This window comes from Chelon labrosus (assembly GCF_963514085.1).
Source record: "Chelon labrosus genome assembly, chromosome: 10".
NCBI classification, from domain to species: domain Eukaryota; kingdom Metazoa; phylum Chordata; class Actinopteri; order Mugiliformes; family Mugilidae; genus Chelon; species Chelon labrosus.
In genome coordinates this window covers 15,510,171-15,531,070 of record NC_140360.1, presented here as the reverse complement: position 1 = coordinate 15,531,070, position 20,900 = coordinate 15,510,171, and positions in this window count along the sequence as shown.

The following is a 20,900-nucleotide window of genomic DNA, read 5'->3' as shown; positions in this document are numbered from 1 at the left end:
CTTGTGAGTAGCACACTTGTCCCCCGTGAATTGAAATACATCCCCTAGGGAAAATTGGTGTGACATGAGCCATTGCTCACACGTTTGTCACAAGGTTTGGTTGTATGCAAGTCACCCACTGAAAATGTATGAATTGGGCACATGGTGTACTGTGCACCATTGTGCTATCCTATACATATTAGAACCGACACTGTATTAAGGAGTTGGCAGCTGATATTCATGGCTGCGATGTGTTTGGCTTACTAATTTAGGAAAGTAAGTCTGCATAAGCCTCAGTAGAGATGGTTGGCGCAGTACCTGATGGATTTCAGGAGATTTAATATTTTTTATGCATGGGATGGATTAGATGCGCAGTATAGTGTGGTCCTAGTGGGTATAGGAAGTTCTAATCATCCTATGCACATGAGCTGCGTATTATAAGGTGCACACATGAGAGAAATTAATTTTCTGTTGAAAATGATCCACCCAGTTTCCCTATGGATGGGCCCCTAGCAGTCTGGGCAGATGGGTGGGCAGGACACACAGAAGCGCTGGGATGACTGAACGGACAGAAAGATGGATACGTACAGCTGCTTTGAATGAAAAACACTTACGGAGAGGGGCTGACAAAGGAGGCGAGAGACTCTAGGAGAAAGCATGTGAGACGGACAAGAGTTCCAGAAAAACATGACTGCAGCAGCGACAGCCACCTGACATTTACTGATGTCTCTGTTAATGTCAGATTTAAGACTGCGTCTTATTTCAGAACCATTAAGTCACAAGCCGAGGAAAGGCTTTACTGTTCACGCCGTAAGACGTTTAACTGTGTGGTTGTTCACGAGGACATGCTCAAAATGTTCTTGGACACAGATCCCAGGAACTGAGGAGACATGTGCAACTATAAATAAAAGGGAATTTTCCAATAAATGATGTTATAAATTACTTAATGCACTTAAAAAAACACAAAAAAAACGATAAAACCGCGCACGGCATAGGAGAAGACAGAATTGACCACACTTAGGGCTTTGGTGTACGATAGACATTTTAGCCGGCATTCATAATGAAAGTCAGGGGGAAAAGAAAGATGACTGATTTAAGGTGTGCCTATAAAAGCTGAAACTGAACAGTAGACAGTTGACTGTACTTAATTCCCCACAACTGGCGGTTTTAAGTTCATGGTCTGCACACCGTTTTATACCTCTCTGTGAAAGGGCTAGAAAAGAAGAATGTGGACCAATATGTATAAATGTATAAAAGGATTGATAATCCCATGGGTAAATATTAAATCTAATACACCTGAGCAGAAAGGTGCAGACATGTGAGCTGACCATTTTTAACAGGCTAAACTAGAGTTACAGTATGTGGCGATACTTCCTTCAGAATTAATAAGCGTCAGTGATGAGCAGGTTTCTCTGCAGAACCCAGCCTGTTTAGTCCTCACCTTTAGCCAGCCGGTCTGTGCAAGCACTGTGAGATGCAAGAGGGTGCATGGCCTTCTGCTACCCCTGGGACACCATGTCACATCTGCTTCCTCCAGCTGTTGCACTGGCACACGCACACTCACACACACATAGTAGAAAGTCTGGCAGCGATGGAGGTTGCAGCTGTGTGCATGCATCTGTGAGCGTGGCTAAATGCAGGTGGAAGCTACATTAAATCAAATAGATGCTGTTTTATAAAGACATTTGTCATCGGTCTAAAGGCAGACAGTTTTGCCCCCATCAAATTGATCTCTGCTTGGAGTCAGAGTCACAAAGTCAGAAACTTTTTTCTGGACTTGTCTCTTCACAGACAAGAACAAAACTGCCAAAAGAGCTCCGGTAGCTCACGTCACCCTGCACCGGCAATCACAACACCGCCATAATGGCAGGAAAGCGTGCTTTTCGAATTACTATTCGGTTGACAACTGTGAGCAACTAACTAACTATAGGACTACCAGTTACCAAGGACCAAAAATGGTGGACAGCTGTTGTGCCCCAGGATGCCAGGATAGTTGGGGACAAGCAAAGGGGAAATCGTTTTATAGGATTCCCAAAGATCCTGATGTGGATTACTGCAATAAAACGCGCAAGAAGCAGACACGAGAAAACAGATATCGCTTGTGTAGCGATCACTTTATATCAGGTACAGTAATGTCTTGTTTATTCATTCATTCATTCATTCATTCATCTTCTGTAACCGCTTATTTCTGTGAAGAGTCGCGGGGTCTGCTGGAGCCTATCCCAGCTGTCATCGGGAGAGAGGCAGGGTACACCCTGGACAGGTCGCCAGTCCATCGCAGGGCATGTCTTGTTTATTTAGCATGTTTTTAACACGATGTCCAGCAGATTTCTTTTCATAAAGGCAAGTTAGGCTAATGCTTAGAACGTGGATTTCAAAGGGGTGTTGCTCTTTCAGCACTAAAACTACTCACAATGAGAAAGAAATATGTGATTAAACAATTACTTGCTATTGTAGTTGCGTTACTGTCATGAACCTCCTCAGAAAAATTCTTCAATGTAGGTTCATTTAGCAAAGTGATTAGCTAGTTACATGATGCTGCCGCCATGACAGTGTATCTGTGACGAGGAGCCGCTTACCCTTCAAGTGATGACGACACTGTTTTTAGCCGTCAAACTCCAAAGCTGGATGTGCATCACGAAGCCTGACTGCGTCCATTTGTAGCCCTCCAGGCTCTCGTATGCTTTCAGTGACTCTCTAGAGTAGGACGAAGGAAAGTTAATGAGGTAGTTATATATATCCGGACACTGCAGGTCAGGAACATTGCCAGCTGTTTCAATGCTCGAAAGAAAGCACACCTGGGGCATGATAAGGGTCCGTGATATATAATCTGACGAGTTTTGCCTTGTACTGGTCAATTTCTATCTGTTTAAAGTGCGCAGTAGACTCTGACTGCGCCATTAATTTTTACTCAGAGTTTTCCTACCAATATGGCGGTGTCAACAAAATAAGTCCCGCGGCGCCTGGAGCTCTATAGCCCGCATTTTTAACACCTATATCCTTAGGTTAACAGATAAAAAGGCATTCCTCCCAGAAGCACCTAAGGTAAACATCATCCACTTTCCTGGTGCAATATGAGTAATGCTAGGAGCTATATAAATGAGTGTAATCAATTAATTGATGAAAATGAACTGGCACCTCTACTTTACTTCATGTTTAATTACATTTCAGGGGCAAATATTGCACTTCTTAACCCACTGCATTCATTTTAGAGCTACTGTTACAGCCCAGCTCTGCCTGTTAATGAAGTCAATAGAGAGGCTTACATGCACAGACGTTTAGTCTATAGAGGAGGTTGCTCAGTATTGATGACAGTACCGACTAGGGGTTGTGCAGACTAGTCGACTAGTCCTTCTTTTCGGCTTCACTGCTGTGCCATTTGAGCATCATGTCACTGCAGCAGACTAGCAGCGGTTCATCACGTGCGTGGAAATACTTCACTAAACAGGAAGCCCATTCTACCGTGACATGAAGAATATGTAGGTCCTGAAATACAACAGAAGTGATACTGAGCTGCACACTCATCTGAAAAGACATCTGCTACCGGTAGCAGAGGAACGGTCCAAATCCTCTCAGCAGCAGTCAATTAACAACTTCATCAAACGCCCTGCGGTAACAGAGAGAAGGAGGCTGCACATCAACAATTTCCTGGTGAATTTCATTGTCTAAGTTATTAGACCTTTAGCTGCTATACGCAGAGAAAGCTTCAGAGAAATACCATATATACATTATTTAATCTTACAACGCGCTGTGGAGTGCTATTAAATGCTATTGATGGTGCTGAGTTGCAGCCTGTTTTTATACAGGCTATACATATCTGCAGCTCAGTATGTAGCGCATGACCTGTCTTTTCTCAGCATATGTGTTCAGGTCAAGAATATTGATGTCATTGCTGCAAAGCGTTACTTTCTACTGTGTTTTTATTAGTGGCATCTGCAGCAACTAGTCTGTGTCGACTTGACTTTCATCACATAATAGTCAACTTTAAAAAATTTGAACTCGTGCAACCCCTTGAACTGAAGTGTGGGGTGTCTGGCCTGGTCTAGGTGGGTGGCGCATGTCTAAGTGACATCCACATGAATGCCAGGTCAAAACTTAAGACTCCATATTTTTGTCTGTACTGTGTCATAACAAAGAATGCATTTGGCTTTTTTGCTTATCGTGAGCCTTCTGAGTTACACAAGGCATGTATAACTTGGGTATTACTGGTCTGTGGTCATCATCCACCCTTTAACCACAAACACTCCAACTTCACAACAACAACAAATAGCCTATTTCCTTTATTTATTGTCTGGTCTTCACCTCTCACATGCCCACACAGCAGCCAGCCTAAAACTACGCTCACTCTTATCTCCAGCTTCAGCCACATATCGTCCCCGTAGTGCCATGCACTGTAAGTGTCGTATACGGCGCATGACGACCACACGTGTGAAGTGTCCCCATAAACAAGATGTAACTGAAGGGTTTTCCACATGAGGTGCAGGACAGAAATAGCCCCCCTTTAAATGAACCATGAACGGCGCCGTAGCCCACTGGAGGTCTGAAAATAGAGAGGCCTCCTAATGATGCAGTGCGCATATTTATGCCTGAGCAAATTGCACTGAGCTCACATTTCAGTCATTATCTTTCCTTCGTAACCGTCTATTGGAATTAACGAGGAACCACGAACTCCGGCTGTCCAAAGACATGCTCATTAGGTTAAGTGGTGATTCTAAATTGGCCGTAGGTGTGCTTGTGAGTGTGAATGGTTGTCTGTGTCTCTGTGTTAGCCCTGCGACAGACTGGCGACCTGTCCAGGGTGTACCCCACTTTTCCCCAGATGACAGGTGGGATAGGCTCCGACACTTCACAGGACAAGCGGTTATAGAAGATGAATGAATGAATGAAGGAGGAACCACCAGCTTGAGTCAAAGATCGTTACAGTATGGATCGGCGCTGAAAGGGTGAGGCATCAAATGAATCTCCCAGAACAGTTTTTGTCATCGCGTACCTACCCACTGCACATGTTCCTTCAGCTGGGACCTGAGTGGGGATCATGCACTGTGTGTGTGTGTGTGTGTGCAGCAAAGGCTGATAAGAGTTGCTTAGACGTGTCCTCTGGATGTCACAATACCCCGAGGAGGAAGGTGTCACAGGGGAGGATATCAGGCAGAAATGAGAACTGCTTTGCCCTGTGATTCCTGTATTCTCTCGTGCCCCCCCCCCCCCCCCCGCCTTTTTATTCCTCAGCCCCAGTGCTGGCACACATTCATTCAATACAATGAATTACCCCATTCATATTTCCATCCCACCAATATGTACAGTGGAATTTTGTCTGAGGCATATATATTTATATATAATTGCAAAATCAGGAAGAAGGAACATGAGAAGCGGCATGTGTTTTTTTACCATCTTCAAAAGTTTTTCGCATCCTGATTGATTTATTTTTTTTTTGCATCAGTCGAAAACTTTTTTGGGACACTCAGAGCCTCCGTACACGCTCATGACGTCATCCAAAATGACGTTTATCTGTCCCACTGTTCCAATGCAACGTATACGTCTGATCAAGTACAAATGCCATCCTGTGTTCGTATCCCATTTTATCAAGGATGCACGGGGAGGTAACTTGTCATTGGAACAGCCAAGTATCCCAGAATGCATTTCACAGGTATCATTAAATGCACTGTTGTGCCAATTGCACAATGACCGTAATGTGTCCTCTGGTGCTCCAGAGTACTTCTACTTCAGAGTTGAACTTGTGAAGTCCAAACTCAAGCACATAAGTCTACAAGGTATTGATAAATGCCAACGCTATCAGCAGCTGTTCAGGAGAAATAGGATCATGGAAAGTGGGGCCCTCTTTTGAATGTGTGTTTCCATTTCCAATTATATAATACTGTATGTGTTTGCTAGTCAGTGTTTAAAACTGGACCATTAAAACAAAACAGGAAATTGTTGTGATAGACTTGGCTGCACCCACTATATTCATTTTCCTACTTTCCAGGGCGTCTCAGGCTGGGTAAAGCGTGTTGTAAAGCCCTTTGAGACAATTTGTATTGATACTGACACTATATAAATAGAATTGCATTGGACTGTAGTGAATAAGTAAGAGAACCTGAAAACCCTACTCACTTATGCTGCTATACTGAGAAAAACAACTTGTGTAGAAAGCTGCTGGAAGCCTTCTCCTATTATTACCATACTGTCTCACAGCATGGTACGCAGGCTGCTCAGCAGCTGATCGGAAAACTCTACAACAACTCGTCAACACAGCAGATCATTGGCTACGCTCTCCCCTCACTCTATGACACCTGCAGACGCACACCTGCTACTTCTCAAAGGCAAAAAAAACTCCAAAAAACATTGTGAAGGACTCTTCTCACCCCGGCCACCACCTGTTTGACCTCTTGCCCTTGAGAGCTAATACATATAAAAATTGACATCACCAGACTACTGAACAGTTTCTTCTCCGAAGCCATCCAGTCCTTCAGTAAACACAGTTACAATAAAACCCCCCTTAATATTTTAAAATTCTTGTGCAGTTTACACTGATAAGGCATAACATTATGACCACCTTCCGAATATTTTGTAGGTCTCCCTCGCACCTCCAAAACAGTTGTGACTCATCAGAGAACGGGTTCTATGAGTTGAGGGGAGGGGCCTTTATGGATCAAGCTTGTTCCAGTGCATCCCACAGATACTTGATCAGTTTGGGATCTAGTGAATTTGGAGGTCAGGTCAACCTTGTGCTGTTATTCTTGTTTTTTGGGGGGGGTTTTTTGAGTTCTTCCTAAGCGTTTTTGTGTGTGTGCCTGTGTCAGGCTGCATCCTGATGGTGATGGCTGCTGCCATCAAGCAGTGTCATTGCTACAGAATGGGGGTGCCTGGTCTGGTCTAGGTGGGTGATACTGGTCTAAGTAACATCCTGCTGGGAATCCAAACCTTTCCCAGCAGAACATTGTCACAAGATGGTCAATGTTATTCTCTTCTCCTGTCAGTGGTTTTAATGTTGTGGCTGATCAGTGTATTTAATATTTCTTACTGTTTTATTCTGTCTGTGAATGGGATTGTTTGTGAGTTCAGTATTTTTTATGTATGTTTGTATTTTATTCTTTTTTAAATGCACCGCTGTGATTGGTATTTTGTAATTTCCTTGTAACATGTGTACAATGACAATAAAGGATTTTCTATTTTCTATTTTCAACACATGACGTAAGAAAAGACTCAGTTTGCGATGTTCCTGCGTGTAGCTAATTACAGGTTAAATTCCACATGTAATCATATGTGAAATCACCCAGCGCAGAGGTGCATCAAAGAAGAAACTGCTGTAGGGTAACGTGGGCCCTGGTGGACGTTACATAATTTGTCCACAGGAGCATTGACAACTTCAGTTTTAAGCTATAAACTGTGCATAACTGGGCCACAGTTCTTTAATAACCAGACTACAGTTATACAGGCTGGTTTCTTGCCTCCAACTAATCTGAATTTCCCACATCAGGCTGCTGATTTATCTCTCTCTCTCTTTTGACTTCAATCCACAGTGGGATGTGTTTGACTCTGAAGATTACAAGAGGGGGTTGGGGGGGGGGGCTATTTTAAGTAACTCACAGTCTTGTTAGGGGTGAGCCAGGAGGAGAACGAGCCTCATCTCATAACGACGTCTGTAACGTTCTTTCTCTGCTCTTTTGCTCTCTCTCTCTTGATTACGCAACTCTGTACACAGCAGCACAGACACAGATGCAGCTTAGACTGACACACAAGCTGACAAGCCGCGCTCATGTGGCTCCGTCCGAATGTGACGCTTTTGCATTATTGCGTTCAGATTCAAGACTTTCCGCTGCTTTCTCTTCAGGCACTGATTGGTAATGTGAATTAAAACAAGGCTGGCGGAAGTAATTTTTCACAGCTACATACTGTCATTTTTTGCTTTCAGCCACATTACAAGGAGCGCACAGAAGACTACAGATAAAAACAGATTGGCATTTCAATTATTTTGTATGTTATTTTAGCCCTTACTTTAAAGCTAGAGTATTTTTTTCAGTCTTTACTATGTCTTTCTTCTTCTTTCTGAGTTTCATTACGTGCCTTAGTAGTCCTACCATGATCTTTGGTCCACTTCTCCCTTGGCCATACCGTTCATCAGCATAGCAGGAGTGTTTTTTTTCTTGATGGTCTTTTTGCTCCTCATCTGTCCTCTTACATACACTCTAGTATGTTCAAAGAGATCACAGGCTTTTTGATCCGTGGAGAACGAGATCGGTCATGCACTGGTTCCGTAAAGGAACCAAACACAGCCGTACTGGTTCCACACTGGTGTCTTCAAGCTTTCGAACGATTTCTACTGAAATTCTGCAAAGTTCATATTTGAATTTCTTTGCATAACCAGACATTTCTAATGATTTCACAAGTTTAGAAGGACCTGTGGCTCTGATATCGTTGTTTCCAGCTGAATCTTTTCAAAAAAATCTGTTTAGATTCAGCTGATACATGATCCTAGCTGGGAGCCAACCAGTTTTTAAACAAAAAGTCTGAATTGACATTCATGCAGACAAACGGACCCATTTCTCTGGCAGTCACAAAGCCCTAAAAGAGAATGGAGTGTAGGGGTGGTGCTAGGACATCTGTGACTGATAAATTACTCAAATGCCTTTTCTACCTCTCTTTTCCTGTCTCTAATAGTGTTTGTTTGAAATTGCATGAGTGCGTCTGTAGACGTGCATAATCATCTAAATTATTACATTATCTCGTGTTTCCAAGAACAGGCACAATGAGTAATTTATTCTGCTGTCGTCAAGAAACATAGATAAACAATATCTTAGTTCTATCTCTGTGTGGCATCTCAATGACTGCTATCAGTTCACACCATAAGCCGTTAGAGAATCAAGCCTGCTGCCTCTTCCCAGCCACTGTTTTTTTTTTTCTTCCCGAGCTTTGAGTATATCAAAAGAAATTATAAATGCCACTGCTGTAACACCCTTCGCGATTTGCTTTTAGGCTTACAATAAATGATACATCAATGGCTGCTGATGACGCTGATCAGAAGAGCGGCCCTTTGTAAAGTCTTTATTTTAATCTTTTTCATCTCTTCTGCCTGAAAGAGTCATAATGGCTCTTCTTGTGATCTTTCCCACTAATAACGGTCCGAGCTTAGACACCCTGCAGGGGTAAGAAGCAGACACACACTAAATACACATGTACATTTACTTGCATAGTCAGAACACTGGGGTCTTTTACTTAAGGAATGGTACCGACATAATAATGACACAAGTACTCCTCTACAAATACATTTTTAATTTCAAATTAAACATGTAATGGTCCTTTCAGTAGACAGCTTGGATAGACGCCAGCCCCCCCCCCCCCCCCCCCCCCCCCCCGCCGCCCTTCACAGGACAAGTGGTTACAGAAGATGAATGAATGAATGAATGATTAAACGCTAAAATCCATCCTTGTAACACGGTCATGGGAACGTTTTAAGCTCTCTCAGCTTTAAATGAAATATGTTGCCGGATGCTTGGCGTGGATGAATAATATAAATTGCTCCATCCAAAGTATGGAAGACTTTTATTTCTGGGGACTTTTGTCAAGGAGCAAAAAAGTTCCTTAAGACTGCTGATTGTCGGCATTTCCACGTGCCAAAGATTAGGCGAAGCCATCCACTGTGATGTGTGGCAAAGCAGCAGCTGTTTTTACACAGTTTAATGTTTGACTATAAAACAGCCTGCTCCACTCCGGCCCGGTAGGTGGTCGTGACGACGCAGAAACAGTGGCAACGCCATATTAAGCGATGAAAAGGCATCAGTGCGACCAGGCAGAAAGCGTGAAGGAGATTGAAGGCATTGATTTAAATTGGGGAAACACTAGAGAAAAGAAACAAGCGGGAGAAGCGAAGTGTATTCAAAATGCCTGAAACAGATTTTACGAGCTATCGAAGAGAACGACTGACAGATACATTTCTGAAATTTCTCAAATCCCCCTCAAGAGACTTTCCTGGTCCCCGGAGAAAGTTCCATCATTGGAAATATGGGCATATTTTAAGTATGTAAACGTTGCGTGTGTGGAGAGGCAAAGAGCTATCCAGTATGTGAAACCAAACAAGCTGAAATAAGAGCAACTGGACGTGTAGAGTTTCTTGGAGATGTTTTGACCCTCATCCAAGTAGCTCCTCCAGTCCTGACCTGAACTGTTTCAGCTTTTTTTTTTTTAGCTATACCGTGAATGACTGGATGACTGAGAACCTTCACAGGCTTATATAGTATGTGTCTGCTTTGTGTGCTTTAGCCTTGTGTCAAGACAAGTCAAAGGTCTGCTTATCTAAGCAGCGAATGCGTATTAGACAGCCCTAAGGTCGACATGTTAATTTCTGTGTTGACATGTTATTGAGTGGCCATGTTGTGTCCTTTGCCCTCAAGGTGAGGGCACAAGGACACAAGATCACTTGATCGTGTATTGTGATCGCCTGCTGAGTTTCAAATCCTAAACAACTGAGAGACTGTAATCAGATGTGAGATGCATTTTTTACAACCATGTGCTTCAGTTAGTTAAGTGCCGGCTTTGTTTGATATACACTGCATAGAGTGTGTGTGTAGGAGTTTGAACTGCGGGGGGGATACTTATCCCACTCATTAACTACAGTATAGTGCGCTCATGTATGAATCCATATTCCTATAAATTATCTGCAGAGCATCATCACAAATCATCAAACAGAATAAAATTGTATTTTGGACAACTTTGCTCTTTACCAAAAGGCATGTGCAATGAAACACCCCCTGTGGCGGATTTCATAACAGTATGGATAAATCTTGCATCCCATAACATAGCACACGGCCACTGCCTGACAGACAGATGGGTCAGCATGTATTTCAGAGGTGGCAGTTTGTCAATATGGATGTTTTGCTAAGTTGGTTTATCGATCAGCGTTATCGGTCAGGGGCTGAGCCACATGCATTGCCTCTATACACTGTATCTACACCACCTCTAGGACATACATTTAGTGACAAGGGGAGGTGGCACGGTAGTCAAATATTTCACCAACTAATCTGTTTCCCCGCAGAGGAAAAGACAAACTGGTGCTTATAAGCTTTGCAGAATCAGAAAGTTTTCAGAAGGTCTCAGGAGCCAATAGTTAAAAGTAAAAAGGAACTGAAAAGGTTTGCTCGCTCATTTACCCACAGCCAAACACACAAATTACCACGCAGCATAATGCAGCATTATTTAAGTAATAATGATGAAATGTATAATTCCATCAGAAGGATCAAACACAAGATTAAATGAATGAGCCACACGCACATCGCTGTTATCTATGAACAGACTGTTTATCATCTGTTTCATCCCATTGAGAGATGAGTCCATAACATGATAATGTGCCATCTGTTATGCATCTATATTTCTGCTTCATTTCTCATGTTATTAGTCCAGTGCTATAATTGTAGATGTACAGCTAAATTGGTGGTGGAGTCAGATTGATTCAATTGAAGTAACTTGTCAGTTAGATTTCTCTGCACGCAGTTGGATAGTCCTACAACCAATCAGATGACTTGTGTGACTATGTTGCTATTAGTCTTCTGTCCATCACCGCACAAAGCCCACCTGAACTATTTGAGCTTAACCCGAGTATAATCAGGTTCAAGACCAAGTTTCTGCCACAAAACATTTGTGGGTAGCGATGTTTACCTGGCTAACGGGCTAGACTACATTTTGAATGATGAACCAAATGACTGACAGTTTGGTCAAGTATAAGGATAAGGAGTAGTATAGTAGTGTAGTTTACAACCAGTCAGGGTGATCTAGTCGGCTTATTAGTCGGCGCTGCTCTCCATTTTTGTGTAATGTCTTTTTATAAATGCATTGTCTCCCGAGTGTTTTGTACTGTCTGTATTACACTGTTGTCTTTGCACTGTCTCTCATTCTTGCACCGTCTGCACCGTTTCGCACTGTTCGTCCAGTTTGCACTGGGTTGTATTGTCTGCATCAGCTTTCACACTTCATGCTCAGTCCCTTGTACTGTACTCAGTCCTATGTCCAGTATATGGATGAAATGACAATAAAGACCTCTTTGACCTTTGACCTTAGTAGCGCAGCTAACACAGCTTGAGCCCAAGTCCCCGGGAAGACTGCTGCGATGTGTTTGGCGCATTCATCGCATGATGTACAGTGGACCAAAAAAGCATTTTTCCCACACACACACGTGTATCGCAAAATAAGCAGATGTCATCAATGAAAACATTTTTTTCTGCGAGTCAAATTTGAACTATTCAGCAGTGTTTGGTATGTCTTCTTGTTTAAGCCTATTTGTGCGTGCAGGGAGCTGCTGGAGGATGTTGGTCTGCAGGCATCTTAATTGCACATATTTTATATGGGCTCAATGGAGCAGAATGCTAATATGCATGCTCTATGGACCTAGATTTGCATCTTGTACTCCAATATCCAGTTCTCCTTAATATATCCAATGTAGATGTTCTAAAATTTGCCTCTTGGTGACACAGAGGTGTTGGGTTTCCTTACTTGAGCTGCAGACCACTAGTTTATAGCAACTAAAAGCTAAAACTGTCATCAAAGAGCTGGCAGCAACCGAGGCCGACTATGACATCATCTTACGCTGCCTGTGACTGCACCCAAGGGTTGCATTTGAACGCACCACAGTGATGACAGCCAACTGTTAGCTTGCACATATATTCTGGTCCTGCGTGAGAGGAAACAACTCAAGTGATAGTCATTCAAAGGGCAAAGCAGAAGAGATACTATTAGCTCAGAGGATAGGACGCTAAGAAGAGCTACAAACCGCCGTACAGAGCAGTCCTCTCCTACACTTTTTCTTGTTTCCTACACTAATAGAACATATTATACTATACATGAATATAATTAAAATAAATTTGTACCTTGTGCCATCACATCATGTCTAGCTTGTAAGTTGATCATGCCTGCATGTGCATTTGTCCGGAAGATTTCAATCTCCAGTGTAAATGGACTCCATTTAGTCCTGTGTGTGTGTGTGTGTGTGTGTGTGTGTGTGTGTGTGTGTGTGTGTGTGTGTGTGTGTGTGTGTGTGTGTGATTGTCAACCTGCCAACATGAATTCGATACCCGTGGCTATTTATGTGACTGGTGTGAGCGATTTTGATTAACTGGTAAAGGATACGTCTCTTTGAACGGCTGAAACGTCTGTTTGAACGGCTGAAACCTCTCCATCATTTTTCCACTGTTAGTGTGAAGAGATTTTCGGGCACGAGCAGAACCAATTTAGAAGCTGACAAATGCTATTTGAATGCATCACTCGCCAAGAGCAGCCGTCAAGTCCTATTTACATCATATTCATCACAGTAACACTTGGGATTCTTGACCTCGCTGTCACGTGGTGTAATACAACTGAAACCATCTCAAAGTAAAGCAGAAGATAAGTTGATGCACAACTATGCACACACACACACACACAGAAGCACCAGCACTTGACATTCATGCCTTAAGCTATTTGACTATTTAACAGTACGCCAGCTTGATGTAGCAGCAGGTAAGTGATTAGGGCAGTTAAAATAGGGCTTATTCCACTTTATTCTCCAGAGCAGTGTGTTAAACCGCATCTGCTGTATTGTCAGTTAAGGTCATCACATTCTCAGAGTGGCCAGCTTACTGAATTCTGTCACTTCAAACTACCGTAAAAATATATATAGACATATAATACAGTAATGCATGTGCACTCATCCTCTCATCACTAGTATACAGAGTATATGAGGCTTCCCAACAATGTAGATATTGGGCTTATAATGGGCAATTCCCGTCCATTGAAAAGATAAAGTACGCTGTGGGAAGGTGGCGGCGCAATACAAGCATGCTTATTTATATATTTCTCTTTTAGCATGCAGTGCCTTACAGCTATTATCAACCAAGCAGCATCTGCCTGACAGAGCCTGCAGATGCATGTGATGAACATACACGCTGTCTTTGTTTGCATGTTGTGATTGTTGAGGAGAAATGACAATGGAGAAAGGGAAAGCCAATAAAAATCCATACATAGCTGACAAATTCGGAAGCGTGACTGATTCAGTTTCTCCTCTCAGTAAAGACCCTCCAAAAACTGCATCGTGCCTTTCATCGTGCAATTCCAGCGCACTGCCGGCACATGTTGTTTTATCTTCACCTCTGAAATTCAATCTTCAGCTCATTACACTCAAGGAATATAGCGTGGAAGTGAATGACCGCAGGTTAGGTTTGGAGTTAAGGTTAAAAGAAATACGGTTATGTTTTCTTTAATCAAATTACCATATTTCATTAACTTGACCAGAGTCAAACCTTTAGGCTAAATCACACGTGCACTTCTCCTTTGTGTTTAACAGCTACCTCGACTGACATTCAGTTTGTCCTCATCCGCTCCTCTAACTCCCTTTAATTCTCCAGCCAGGCATAATAAAGAAGAGTGTCACAGAGTAAGAAATGGTTCTTGTTTTTGATTGAGGGAATGGCCCACCCTGAGGCTGGGAACAGATTGGACACAAACAGATGCTGACAATACTTGAGCAAACTGGCGAAGTACTCTCGTAAGAGATAGTAATACTTTATAACACTGAACTAGTCTGGAAGAAAGCCTGAATTTACCCCACCCACAAAACTTCAGTGGGGGAAAGTTGGTCTGGAGTCGCTCCGTTGGGAGTTGATTATGCCCCAGCAATGATCTTTAGAGCCAATAAAATTGTATGGATCGGCTTCATGCAGTGATGCAATCACACGCATCATCTGAGCACTGTTGAGGTGAAATTGGCAACAAGGAGTTTGGCAACCACGTACGACAGACTCTGGAGGGTGGGAGGATGCAGTGCGGTCAATGACCGTGAAATGCGTTCGGGGACACCTGGCCGATGCACCCTCGATAAAACGAGCAGGTCAAGAACACATCAGGGCATTTTGACTCTACCTGGTCAGGTGGTGCTTTGAATCGGAACAGTACTTTGCCAGACAGACATGGCATTGTAAGGACACAAGACGAATAAGACCACATGTGGAAAATCTAAATACTGTGTAACCAGACTCATATTCTGATAAGAATCAAATCTGGTAATTCCAGTCTACAATTAAAGCTCTATTTGCACAGGATGAGCATTACCTGGGTCATGCAGCTCATTCACACGTGCTAAGGAGAATCGTGTTTTACTCCATTCTGCTGTCTTTGTTTTATCCCACAGTATGTGATATCATGGTTCTGCATAACGTCCTTTTTTTACCGATGCAACAAACACGCAAAAAGGATCTCTACTGCATCCTGCTGTTAATCTCACCCATCTCATCGACATCTGATATTTCACCCATCTTCTGACACAGGTTTCATAAGTCTTGGTCCTCAGGTAATATTAGTCCCGTGGCAATGGGGCTTAGGTTTTTGCTTCTGTTATGTAACTTTTGGCAAAAGGCAATTACAGCTCATGACAAAAATCAGTTACTTTTATATTAACGCATACAACAATCGGCCACAATACAAGGTATCATTCTATTCCACTCACCACTCAGAATCCACTGAGATTTATCTACTAGCCACCTAACCCATGTCACAAGGCTTCTATGAGGTTTGATAATGACGGTAACATCATGCATTTAAAGTTATAAATAACATAATCAGAGGGATGGTAGATAATAAGGGCTTTATAATGACTGCTGATTATTCTTCTTCACATTGACAGCTGTCAAAATAGCACTTATTCATTCACACACCAGCGGCACTACTGAGCTCCAGACAGTGTATCGCACGGGGAGAAACAGCCGTAGCTTAGGTATGCAGCCAGTGGATGTTTATGGGGGAACTCACTCATTTTTTAATGATCTAGTGTGATATGCTCTTTCTGATGGCTAAAACGTTGGCAAACAACTATAATCCAGCTGGGTATTTGAATGAATGAAATCCCAGTAATTACTTGCCTTTCATATTGTTGCAGATTAGTGCAATTAGAAAGAACTGGAAAGGATGAATAAACTGGAAAAAAAGCACTGGGAGCATTAACAGCCTTTTATATGACATATACTTCTTTATGACACATATCACTAAATATCTAAATGTTACACATTTGGGCTTGATTTTTTATTTATTTTTTTCATTACTGAGAGCTTTCCTTTTCCTTCATGATCAAATCTACAGGCCCACGAAAACAGCTTTATTCTAATGATGTTTGGTTTTTAGCCTTCATCGTGGTCATCATCAGGGCTTTGATCAAGCATGCATGCGCAAGCTCTTGACATCGCACCCAGCCTACCTGCCATAATAGAAGCTTAAAACCTAGAAATGCCTGGAAGATATACACTGATCAGGCATAACATTATGACCACTGACAGGAGAAGTAAATATCATTGGCCATCTTGTGACAATACAATGTTCTGCTTTTGGACCTGGTATTAGTGTGGATGTTATTTAGACATGTACCACCCACCTACACCAGACCAGGCACCCCCACCCCATAGCAATGGCACTCCTTGATGACATGCAGGATGCAGCCTGACACAGACACACACACAAAAACAGTTTAGGAACAACTCAAAAAAACATGAAAAACAGAATAAGGTGTTGACCTGGCTTCCAGATTCACTAGATCCCAAACTGATCAAGTATCTGTGGGATGCACTGGAACAAGCCTAATCCCCAGAGGCCCCTCCCCTCAACCCATAGGACCCAAAGGCCCCCACTAACAACATTCTATTACCAGACACCACAGGACACCCTCAGAAGGCCCATGTCCATTCTCTGAGGAGTCACAACTGTTTTGGAGGCACTCAGACAGTATTGGGACGGTGGTTGGAAATATTTTCTTCAGTCTAAGCGGGTCCTCATTGAATCCCCCCTAAGGTTCACTGCAGTACCTACATGGTGTGATGGCATTTAACCTGCAGGTTAAATAAAAAAATGTGTTTGTGTGATCTCACCTTTTGAATTCAGTTGACATATAGGTTCTTTCCGTGTGGGTATATGCGCATATATGAAACCTATATGCAGTTTATCTGCACATATATGCTGCATATATACGTTATATATGCAGCATATATGATAACATATATGCTGCATATATATAGCATATATGCGTATATATGAAAACGGACAATTTTATGTATGTCACATATATTCAAAACCTATATTAAAACCTATATGTTTATATAGGTTCTTTCTGTGTGGGTACACATCAAAAATTCACCTATGTGTGGTCCTGCTGCCTCCCTCACACTGATGGTGACAATAGGTACAATTACTGTTGTAAACTCTTCAGAGTCGGACTGTCAGTGTGCAGTGTTTTGCCTGGTATTAAAAAAACATTTCAGATTTGTGGTCGTATTACGGAAACTGGACGTCTCAGATACTACTTCATCTTCTCGCTAGTGAAGCTGGAGGGACGCACGGTAGAAAGAAGAAAGTTTGTTCAGTCATGTGAGTTTTTTGTTACACCCATAACAAATGCTGCATGCAGCCATTGTTGTCAAAGGGTCTATTTTAATGCAATAGTACTGTTTTCCTAAATCTAACTAAGTCGTTTGGTTGTACTGAATCCTAAAAATGATGAGTCAACAATGAGCTCTGTGTTGTAACACTATCTAGTTTCCTGGATAGTCCTGTGTTTGACCCATTCGTTCTATGTTGCTTTTTCTACTACTTCACCTGACTTTTTAAAGCATATTGGATAGGGAGGGACCTGAGGCGGGCACTCTCTGTGTGTGTGCCCATCAAGCTGCTGTGTTTTAAGCTGCATTCAATGCACTAAAACATGGAACCAAGCCCAGTATGCAAACAGCTCAAACAACTCCACACCAGGATAAGTCTGCAACAGTTCAATGAAGAAGTGGTGTCATATGCTTCCACAGTGGCAGGTAAACTTGGCTCTAAATATCAAGCAGCAATAATTGACCTGTAGAAAAATTACACAGACAGAGAGAGAGAATAATAGTAGCTTGGGAGGCCTGGGAGTGTGTGACCCATTAATCTCAGGTTGATTGTTTGATTCCCTCCACAGCTCTGCTCCGGTCAATGTGTCCGTGTGCGTGGTAATGAGTGAGTGAAAGAGACAAGTTATTTTGTACTTTGTCCATTAAAGGTAATTGCACATGCGGTGAAATTCACCAGGGCACAGATGTTAAAGTACGGGGGCCTTCACATCTAATGCATTTCATCTAGTACGACGTGTGGGCAGGTGTGAATTCTGTCACTTCACATCGGTGAAAAATTAAAACTACTGAGATGGTAAAGGAAGAATAGTCCATCTCTGCTTTCCATGGACTAACCACAGAATGGTTGTCATTGTATATATTTGATTTTACTACTACTAGATTCATCAGCTGCTTGTGAACTACCCAGGAAACGGTTGTATAATGAGTGCCCTGTGTGATGCATTTTAATGTTTTATTATTTAAAACATCATATTTGATAGATCAGTCAGTAAAAGCTGTTAATCCTACAGTCTCCTGTTTCTATTTTATGTCAAGGTGAGCCTGCCCTCACCTCTCTGTGTCTTTCCTGCACAAGATGCCTCTTTTCAACATGTCATCGCCAAGTGCCGCCAGTCATACAGCCTTTTCTTTTCTTTTCTTTTCTTTGCTCGGTCTGATTCAAGTGAACTGAACCACAGATGTGAAAGAGCCCACATACTTACATACATACGGCATGTGTCCTTGACCTTTACCACCACTGCAGCTCAAACAAAACCTCCTTGATTCAGCAGTCACCTTGTGTCAGTGAGCAACAAACTAACATAAGAGCTATTTTGTAGTGGTAACCGTTCAGTTTATATATTCATAATCAAGCAGATATAGGCTTAAGCTTGTCGAGTTTGACAGGGTAAAATATATAAATAAACCACTAAATACAATACTGTAGACCTAGTTCGGATGTGGCGAGTGACAGGGGTTGAGAGAGGAGAGCAGGAAGGCTCAAGGAAGGACAAATATAAAACTCAAGAAAAGAGAATAAACAGCAAGAGGGGAAAGGGGTTTATGTCTGTAAAGAGACAAGACGACAAGCTGTGGGTGTAGGATCAACACACTGCAAAAAAAGAGAAGCTGGGTGAACTCAAAATTTCAGGGCAACAAACTTTGTCAACTCAACTGTAAATTGTACTAACGTATAATTTTACATTGTAAAAACAGAGCCAGTCTTTCATCCTCTGGTGAGTCATCATTATGGTTTTCTGGATGGTCAGGAACATGGTTAATCTCACCTCGCTTTGCTCTCTTCAGAGAAGGACCTGCACCATCACCTTCACAGCTCCTCTTTTTCTGGTTAATGCTAACCTCCATACAGCCCGTCTGACCTGTGTTTGCCAAGTTTGTATTTTATGCTCATTTTCCATCCATCATACCCTGTTTCACTGTCTGGTTCTCAGATGCAGGGGTGTCTACCGATGAGAACAGAAGCAACCGACTCAATCTGGTCTTGATCAGGATAGGCTTTCACTTCAGAAACTGCAGTCTTGTCCACAATTTCTATCTTCATGTCTCTTGTTAAGCTGATACCTTTCTTGGTCTTGGTTTCTTCCTTTTTTTTTTTTTTTAAGGGCATTCTATACTTTCCGTAAGTGTTTTGTTTAAATGTTGTGTTATTTATGTGCTGGAGTGACTCTGGAGTGACTATCTGCTGGATAAACTGGCTGTGTCCAGGGAAGACCCTGAATCAAAAGAGTCTGACTCTTGCTGAACATGTGCAGACTCATCTCAAAGAATGTGCAAGATAGCACGCTCAGGTTATAGTTTAACGTTAACTTATTAAATCTCAATACACAGTCATTTACAGCAAACTAACTGCACAGCGGACCGACCCACAGCCTGTGGCCAGCTCCGCTCTTTCTCTCTGGCCCTAGTGTCAAACCAACCTGCTCTATGCTGCTGTCCTGGCGCAGGAGCAGAGATGGAGCATGCGTGTTATTACCACTGTAGTAACACCGCCAATTCTTCTGAAAGATGACATGAAATGTCAGCTAATATTGCGACCACAATTTTGAGTTAGCATTAATACTCTAATGGCTATTCCTCTAGCTGTAACAAGTTAGCGAGCATGAATTAACACAATACCAACCAGTCAGAAGATAACATGTCTGTCCTGTTGGAACAGTATTTCCTGTTTGTGTTTAAATGTTGAAAATGAGTAGGTTGCCTTCTCTATTAATCTACAACATACTGCACAGCACTCCTCAGAATAAAATTCCTGTGCCATTTTAACTAAAGTTAATCAAAGGTTGGTTAAAAGTTACCTGTGTGGACTCCAGCTCGAGGCAGCACAGCCACAATGAGACTTCAAGTGAAAGGCGCCAATTCAGAAAGTTAGCTCTCCCGCATTTCACAACAAAGCAATAAACAGTTCTACAAACTCTTATTGCTTATTGCAGAACTATTGAACCCCAACTTAAAGATAGAAGTATTAACAACTCAAATTGTTTTGGAGCAAACAACTGCTTTGTTGCGCTAACTACCATTATTGCCTTAAATGTCAATAATTAATATTTTCAAGTTTTACCAACTTAAATTACTGTTTTAGGCCAAAAAAATAAAAACTGGCTTTTTTGCAGTACAAAAACAGTTCACTTCTGGTGTTGTTTTGATTTCCCACAACAGCAAATGTTTTCTTCTTCTTCTTCTCCTCCTCTGTATGACATAACAAATTTCATGCTTGCCTGTTTTCCGTCCAAGTCAGCATCCTGAACAGCAGGGAGGTGGAAGCAGGCTTTTTCTTTCATTCGACGGCACCGTATGCTTGAAGAATTTTATCAACTGTTTATCCCATTTTGTAATCCCAGATAATCTCACATTTGCACATGAAGCGACAGGATCCAATTTCTGCCATACGTGGAACTCAAGGGGCTTATAGGCAACATTTGCACGGTATGGGGAGAGATATGTCTCAAAAACATAGTGACTGGCTTCTGGTTTGTATGTCGGCCTGCAAATTAGATATGTGAGGGATATGATAAAGTGATTGATTAGTCAAATCAGAAACTG